Genomic DNA, 9,386 nt, shown 5'->3' on the forward strand with positions numbered 1-9,386 from the left:
AAGATTTTGTAGTCACTATGTCAACCATAAATGAGATGTTAGGTCACCTACCTGCATACCTATCTGGAGTTTTCTTCTGCATTGGTGTTAATGCACAGGACAGGACACAATAGAGACCCCTGTGGGCTATCCTACTCCTGGTACATATTAGCACCTGGGAGAGAAAAATAATTTCCCCCGAAAACACTTGCTCCAGTGTAGTGCGCAACTGTTCCTTAGGGTAAAGGATTCTTGTCCCATGTCTGCACCACTGCCCGTGCATGGTAGGTGGGATCCTGAAGGTCTGTGCAGCCTCAGTGGATGGGTTTGGTTCAACTCGCTCAATTGCACAGAGCCCAGAGCATGTGCAGGGTCTTGGCCTGCATCTGCTGAGATACCATGTTAAAGTGCTGTGGCCGTTCACAACAATCCCGTGAAATGTGTCCCAACCTTCCACACAACCAACACTGAATCCCATAGAACCTTCCATTACTGTTCCGATCAGCCCATTACACTGAGGATCCATTCTTCAAAACCCGCCAAATGACCCACTTCCCGGTGGATATTCTTCACCTGCCCCTTGGAAGCCCTGTCATAGGGCTTGGACCCGGGATATACCTGTCCATCCACGCTGTGTCATACCCAGTTCACTGTGTCCTTGTTGTCTCTGAATGAACCTGCTGTCCCTCCATAGAATGTGTGAAAACTTCCCCTTCTAAACAAATCTTCACCAATTTCTTTTGAACAATCTCAACCTCTGCTTTTAGTGCTTGCTCTAAACTCTCCCTCTCCTTTTCTTGTCTTCTTTTGCAAAAATGCACAATATGTGCTTGAATCTCTGACCAACTCTTGGCCCCTCATCCCTACCACTTTATCTAAATCATACTGGACTTCTTTCTTTAGGAAGTTCCTTCTTCAGCATGTGGTAAAGAATTGCCACATTCTTGTCCCATGTTACTCCCATTTCTGCCCTCTACATAAATCTGCTAAATTAAATGGATGTGTTTGGCAGGATTGCATCCAATTTCATAATTTTAGCTAAAATTGTATTGATAACAGGCATATCAGGATACATAATCCTTAAGACCACAAGTACCTGTTCCCTAAGATTATGAAAAGCTGCTCCATCGTGCGTATATGCATTCAACTGAACTCCCAGATACTCTGATCTCTTCCAAATCATGTCTGACCGATCCCTCCATTAGGGCCGTGAATAAGCTCCTCGTGTCCCCTATGGCCAGCATGACAATGGCAGTGTGTTTCTCTAATGTGTGAATCTACTTCCCTGCCCCTTCAGTGAGCAAAGGAAGTGTCTTAATCAAGTTATTCTTGTCCACGTGTGACCACAGGACATAATATGCCCTTCACAGTCCCTTCTGCAGCAATGTAAACAGAGTTACACCTGGTTTTCCCCAGCTCGCCCATACCACTTGCTACAGGCATGTGAGTAACCTGGAGTGTCCTATGGTTCCATAGTCTGCTTTCTATTGTTGCTACTGGAGTGGGAGGTAGGGTGACTATGCTCTTCTCTCCCTGCTCGACATCCCATTCCTCTTCTTCTACATCATCTATCAATGTAACAAGAACCTGCCCATGTCTTCACCTTCCTACATCTACGTCCCTTCCCTGTCATCTCTCTTCTTCCCACTCTTAATCTATTTTTTCTGCCTTAACAGTAGAACCTCTTCCTCTGCTAGTCTTAGCACTTCCTTAATTTTTTCTCACTCTTGTGTCTCTACGACTCTTCACAGCCTATCCTCTATCCTAGCATGAAAAGTCCTAAAGTCTTCTTCTTTTCTCATGCTCAATCCTGCATTCCCTCTTCTGCCTGCCGGTCTCACTCTCTTCACTCCTCCATCCTTAATCTATCTACTAACCTAGCAGTCAGTGGAGTTATCCCCTTCCCATTCTCCATTTACAACCTCTCTCTAGCCCTAGCCATTGAAGGAGTTATCCTTCCACTTTCCTCAAAATCCTAATCATAACTGATTCAGATGTTACCTGTGTTTCCATCTTCAACCACTGGAGTAGCTGCTGGGGAAAATTGTGATGCGAACTCAGGGTCTGTTTAGCCCTGTGCAGGTGATAAAGAATAGCACCCATATGGGGGCCGTGCAGAAGGAATTCCCTCATCTAGATTTTTCTGCCCTTCCCCTACAATTTCAACATTACGGCCCTTCCAGCCTTTTTCATACATCCTCCATTAATCCAAGATGTTTAACCTCTTCTCTAACTTCAAGCCCTTGTGCTTTTTAGTTAAAAAGGTATGCAGGTTCTCTGATATCGCTGTATCATAGATTCCCTCAATAGGCCAAGAATTGATCATTATCCTCTTACTTTTCCGCACCTACTCCCTGTGGTATTTTAGAATGAATGTTTGCCTTATAGCCAGGCAACACCTGGCACAAATGATTCAATAGAATTTACATGCTCCACCCCAAGTTATCAAAAAATAATGTAACATAAAAAAATGTCGGGCCGAACCCACGCAACAAAAATGTATTTTCACCCAACAACCCCCTTTTTATCTCTCGTCTGTTTCTTAGTTGTTCCCCTCAATCACTCACCGTACTCGTTTATACCACTATTACCATACTCAATTACTTAGTTCAATTCTACTTCTAATTTTTACACAATAGACAGCGGGCCTCATTACAAGTTCGGCTGTAGCCTTGCCGGTAAAACCTGCAGGCTGCCACCGAACTCACAAATTATACTGGCGCTTGGGAATGGGCAATTACCAGGTCATTATGGCCCCGCCGGACCCGCTATTTGCCCATTCCCGGGTGCTGGCAAAAAATGCTCCCCATTCCCATTTGAGCCCCATAGGGCTCAATGGGAGTGGGGAGGCTGGATGCACCGGCTCCATTCAAAAAGGTGCCGGTGCATCCGACATGCTCTGCTCGCGGGTGCCGGTCTGCCTGCCAGGTCCGACCTGCCGGGCGAAAAGGCACCCATGAGCAGAACGCGTAGTTTGCCGGTCCGGTAACTACGGTACCGGCTAGCTTACTGGTACCGTAGTTACCGGAACAGCAAACTTGTACTGAGGCCCAGCATCTTATAAATAGAAAACACTTGACGGCCAATATTACCGAGATGTCCCCCCATGCGAGCGTAGGAGAGGTGCAATGCTTTACATTACAGCACTGCTGATCTATTTCTCTTTATCACTAGTATGACCTTCTCTTCTACAAAACCATATTTTCCTTTGTACAGGAAGTTTCCCCTTTACTACTTTAACTAACCAAGAAAATCGAGGTGAGGGGCTGTGCCCAAATGGCTAAGACAAAGAATGTCAAGGCCTACTTCAGAAAGGTATCTACGGTTGGACTTACCCTAAAATACCACCCCACCTTCAGGTGAGGGTAGCAGCCAACCAGTAGGGCAAACTAAAGGGTATCAGGACCAGCTTCACACTGGGCGTGCAGGATAAGATATCCCCTTGCACCTCTAAAACAACAAACTAGGTACAAAATATATGCAAGGGACTTATAACTCAGAACAGTTCAGCCACTCCTTTAAAAACATCTGATTTTCCAGTCCCCGCAACCTCAACTCATTTCACATCCACTCTCCAAGTCTACCTTACAAAAAAAAAGAATTCAATCAAAGAAAGAACCAGTTTTACCCATATTTCCTCTCTTCCTTTACACCCCAAACGTAAACTCACATGAACCTGAAGCGATCCGATGTGGTGCTCCGTCAAATCATCCTGCACAGCAGGGCCACAGCACCCCATCTCTGGGGAGCAGACGGACCTTTAAACAAGATGGACTCTGCAGACGTCTTTTCCACTGTGCATGGAAGACTGGTCCCTGCAGTCAGGTATTGCAGCTGAGTAGTGCAGACAGGAGACCCCCAATATCTCGGAAAGCATGGGGCCCAGCCCATGGATGCCAGATGGGCCTTTAATCACATTACCCCAACAGCCCCACCACTTAAGAATTGATTACATGGTTGTACTTAATGCAATATGATTTACAATTTTCCAGGGAGCAGTTAGATGGTGTTGAAGGACCAAACTAACCCAAGTCTCAACAAACCAATTCAGTTGACATCTTTTATACAATTTTGCAACAATTAAAACACTCGCAATCCACTGTCCAACACATGATTGGACAAAACCTCTTCAAAGAAATCCCATCTTTTTCCAATTCCTACATTTTCTTTGGCCAGTTTCATCTTAATAGTAATCTTCAGATCATATTCATAATACAACTCTTCTTAGGATTTGTTAAGGTATTTTTGGGCTATTTGTATTGAGCCCCAAATACACCGGGCTACCTGATGTTGTTCTTATATAGGGATAATGAGCGGTAGGCCAAAAAATATACCTGGTACGCACTAGATCACAATTTCATTACCATGTGGTATTTTATATCTGGTATCTTTTTGGCGGTATCTCAAAATATACTTACCAGGACACCTGGACACTGTCATCTATGTAGTCGGCCCTTTTTGATATGACCCAATTTACAGTGATTTGTTATGCCTTGCGTTTTACCATGTGCATTCAAACGAAAATACCACATCAGCCGTACATCTGTCTATATTCTATCCTAAGTAACGAGGACACATACCACATAGACCAAGGCGGACTTACTTCTTTTGTATATACTTTAAAAGCAATTTGAATCTATATGAAATAAACATGTACAATGTACTGAGTTTTCACATGACATTTCCTGTGATTCAAAAATGAAACTGAATATAGCTCCGAACACATTTCATTTGTAATGCTACCACACACAATAAGGAGCTTTTTCTCACAATGGATTTCAAACACCCTTTTTGCGATAGATGGGCAGAACATTGCTATAACTGACCTAGAAATGTATCAGCTGTCTTTGGCAGCCAAAAGAGAACACATAAAACTATCTACACCTAGTGCAAATAGAAGAGCTCATCAGAATTTAACAAAACAAAACCTTCATCCCATGCACCTCACTTATACTGTGATCTCACCTAAAGCAAGCTTGGTTTTTTGTGCCCTCAGACTACAAGTCTGGTTGGGGATCCCTGCACTCGGCTGGTGAGAATCCCTCTTAACAGTCTGCCTCGACAGAGTCAAGACTGAAAAACATCTTATCTCTTTCACTCCCCTCTCAGCATGAATGGCCCGGCAAACTCCTCTAAGAGACAGCTAAGGACAGCCTTGAGAGACAGCTGAAGGCAAGTCCCTGAATGCTCACACCAGAGAGAAAACAATCCACGAGAGAAGGCCCAAGTCGATATTGTAAGAATAACACATTTTAATCTCATACACAGATGACAGCAACAGCAAATAACTCTGCTGCTAAGAACGTTCTGCCGAAAAATTGTACAAGCAGAATGCTATGAGGAAACAAATCGTCATCAATGACATAAACATATACAGTAAAAACCTTTGAAGCTGGTTGGTGTGTGGCTATACATGGACTGCCTGCCCCATAAAGGATGCCAGGTCATTGGTTCCAGCCCAGTCTGTCCGTCTTCCATCACGTGATTACTGCAGAATTCATTTTCTTCTCACAGACGAAGGTCAAAGAACAAATTAACTACACACATTTCACTTACTCCCTTCAGCACCATCCAGGTCAAAGGACTCCACCCTCATTTTGAATTATAATGTATTCCTCGCAGCACCTCACAATACAAATCATATGATTTGCGCTCAAAGATGTGCACTGTCCATCCTCTTTGAACCTTTCAGGGCTTGTTACTTTGGGGTTGGGGTTCAACGGGCACCTGGTGCCATGGAAATCAGGGGTCTTGATGTTTTAGTCAGTTATATGGGCTATAACTTGTGGTTGCCTGGGGATGGCCAGGTCATGCTTTGGGCGGTTTGAGATAACATGCATGCAAGGCACTGGCCTACGATCACAGCCCTGTAAGGCACATTCCTTGCAAATAGAAAAACATCTTTTCAACAATGTTAGAACAATGAATGAGTTGTACTTGGTGGTGTGGGTTGTCTTCACGGAAGCTCGGGCATGGCTGAAGATTTCCCTCGTCTCACAATTAGAGCCTAATGTATGAGAGGCTGCATTTGCCGCACAGTCCTTGTCTCCAAACTATGGTTACTAACATCTACACAGAATTTACCAACATCTATACAAAATGGCCGTCTTGCTCGCACCTTGGTCTATGCTTTGTGGGTTGATTATATTGGGATGGGGTCATACCACTATCCCCCATCCATCCTGGCCCATCATAGTGCTTCAAATGCCTCTCAACCTACTCTAAAGTGCACAGGGGTGTGACGGGGTCGCCCCCTTCCCACCATACCCCCCTTTCATTACTTCTACAGTAACAAATTCCTTAATACCCCTATGCTCTCCGCTTGCACGTATGGCTGTTTTCCATTTATTGGTACCCATGCCATGCAAACTGACCGCAAACTCTCCCCCCACGCACGTATTCCTATGGTGTGCAAGTCACATAGGTGCATCCCCCAACCCCACCAGGTCCACCTAAACCTCTGTATAATTTTCTATACCAGGAGGTGGGGTAATGATAGTGTGGAATAGGTGATCAACTTCATTTTCATATGGGATAGGGAGTATTTCATACTTAGGGCCACTTTGTGGGATATCAGTCTGTACTGCATCTTTTGTCTCTCGAAGTGCATTTGAAACCCTAGTTGATATCATCATTCTTGAGCTACTGGGTGCCACATTGGCACAACATTGAAGGCCCAGTTGACAGGTGCTGAAAATAACATGGATGAACATGATGTTGGGCATCAACATCTTCACGAGTGCTCCGAGCCACGACGTAGCCCAGTCAAATGCCACGGTGAGCCAGCCACTCTCCTGTTCTTCTCCCTCCTTCTTCATACAAACACCAACCCAGGCCATGGACGGCTGCAATGATGTTGGATAGCAACATATTCTCTGCATCCTCTGAAAGCAAAAACGTGGAACAGGAATCACCAAACTTTTTGCACCTTCCATTGCTGTTACTATATGCAGCACATAGCGGTTTTATATCATCATAAGTCTCAATGCACGCTACTCAACCTTGATCACGTTGAACTCATTCTCTGTATCGTTTGCAAGCTGGACTAGCTCCCAGTGCATGATCTGCAATCATTTGGCATTTGCAGCGGCTTGCACTCCCGGCAACAGTAGAGATACGAAAAAGGATTCTGCAGAGCTGAAGAGCCTGTATTCTTCTGGTATATCAGCAAGCAATGCAGAAGAGTCTTTTGATATGTAATTCGATTTTTTTGTCCTCTTTAGTTGTTGGAACTGTCCTTTCCCTGGCAGGATGCAGAGCTCTTGCGTGGACAACGGGTTTTTCTCTTCTTCTATTTCGAATACTGGGGGCCAGTTGGTTCCTCGGAAGGCAGTGCTCCCGCTTCAGGTGTTCTTCTGGGATTACTAGTTGCGCTGAGTGCAGCATGGCTAGCAAACAATAGCCCCTCAGTGATGCGGGAGGTGCAAGTAAGCTTGTTGGCCAAAGACCCAGGGGTAATCCATTATAGCTGCTGTTCCCTTCTTCATTTCTGCAATCAGGAGAGTCTTATTTCAATGTTTGTTCGAGCCGAGAAAGACTGTACCCTTGCTACAAAAACACAGTCCATATTCTTCTTGACTGTGCACTCACACCGGTTTTTCTATCATTGCAATCCACGTCAGCTTTGTGATATGATCTGCCCATATTTGTGCATAGAAATTGTCCACTTGTGCTATCATGTCCTTATTATATTTTACCAGTCCTTCTGCAAAGCAAGATAGTGTGGTGTCCTGCCATTTCTTGTTGACATGTTTACATCTTTTCACCATCAAATAGGGTAAATCCACATACTTGATTTTATTTGGATTTTCATTGCACTTCACAAGATCTGGATCCACCCGATGCAGTTGCACTCTGTGTGCTTGGAATGTTCCTTTTATTCTGCATAGCGCAAGATGAACTAGGCATTGTACCTCTATATTTGGGACTGCTTGCCGTACTAACACCTTGGGAGCCCCTGATGTGTGTGGAATGAGTGAACACACACAACAGCTTCCATTCATAACGTTTCTTCCCACGCCACTCATGTCAGTATATCTGGAGTTGGTTAACTCGGGATGGTGTATATCCTCAATCGCATCCAAACCCATCCCTCGATACGTATCATACTTTTTTCATACTTCCCTTTTCATTATTGTATACAGACTCTCAGGGGTGCCAGTTTTAACAGTGCTATCGAAAATTACATCATATTGTTTTGAATTATTAAACAAGCCTCGACTTGCTAGAAACAACCTGTCCATTGTTACCCTCATTGCCAATTGTACTGGTTCTAATCATCACTAACACTTATATCAACACCATTGTTAATCCTATATTAATTTCCATTATTATTGTTGGCATTCATGTTGCTACTAATATATGTAAATCCACTAATATTATTAACATGTATATGTACTGTCCCTTTTACATATACAGTCCCTTTCCCCCTTTATATGACATCCTCCTATAACATACTCTCCCCAATAAAGCCCCAATAGTGCAATCAATATCCTACGTAGACCAGCAATAATGGACATCCCACAATAATAAGAATAGCTCCATATATTGTCATTTGTGCATCTACACTTTTGGATCCATACTTAACAAAAAATTATTTACATTTGTGAGATTCATTATCTTCTCCCCTGAAATGGAAGCAAAAGACACAGAACAAGGAAAAGGAGAGACATACAAGATTTACTTTTACAAAGAGACAGAGAGATAGCGAGAGAGTGATAGCGACCGAGAGAGATAGAGAGAGCAAAAGAGAAGAGAGAGAGAGGAAAGAGCTCCTGAAAAAAGAAGAATATGGAGCTAGCAGCTGAGCTTCAGCCCGTCAATGGAGTGTGACACTGCACACGTATCGTGCCTGGACAAGTCAGTGAGGTAGATAGGATGCTGATACTGCTGCCCTCTGTTTAAGATAACTGAATTTCCGATGTGCTGTCTGGAGGTGCCCTACACACAAAATTGCAAATGTAAAGTCATCACCTAACACTGCTGCTGCCCTATGTGCGTCTGAAGTTTTTCTTACAGGGGATATATGGGTGTGCATATGGTGACCAGTGACCACCTCGTGAAATGGTGGACTTTGCTGGGCTGTGTATGTAGACTGAAGAGGGTCAGGGGCAAGCAGTATACCCAGTTCTTCTTCAGCGTGGTACACAGTTTAGCCAATTTGCTTTGGAGGAGCCCGTTGATCCTCTCCACAATAGTGTTGGCCTGTGGGTGTTAAATTGAAGACATCCTGTGCATGATGCCAAGTAGTGCTGTGATGTGTTGGAACAATGCATTGAAAAAATGTGTGCCGTTGTCTGACCTTAAACCCTTGCACATAGCCCATCGATGGCAAACCTCATGTACCAAGATTCAAGCAGCACAGTTGGCATCCGGACGACCGCCACAACAGATGGCTGGGATGATGC

The sequence above is a fragment of the Ambystoma mexicanum genome, chromosome 9 (genome assembly GCF_040938575.1).
Source record: "Ambystoma mexicanum isolate Mex_15411 chromosome 9, UKY_AmexF1_1, whole genome shotgun sequence".
Lineage (NCBI taxonomy): Eukaryota > Metazoa > Chordata > Amphibia > Caudata > Ambystomatidae > Ambystoma > Ambystoma mexicanum.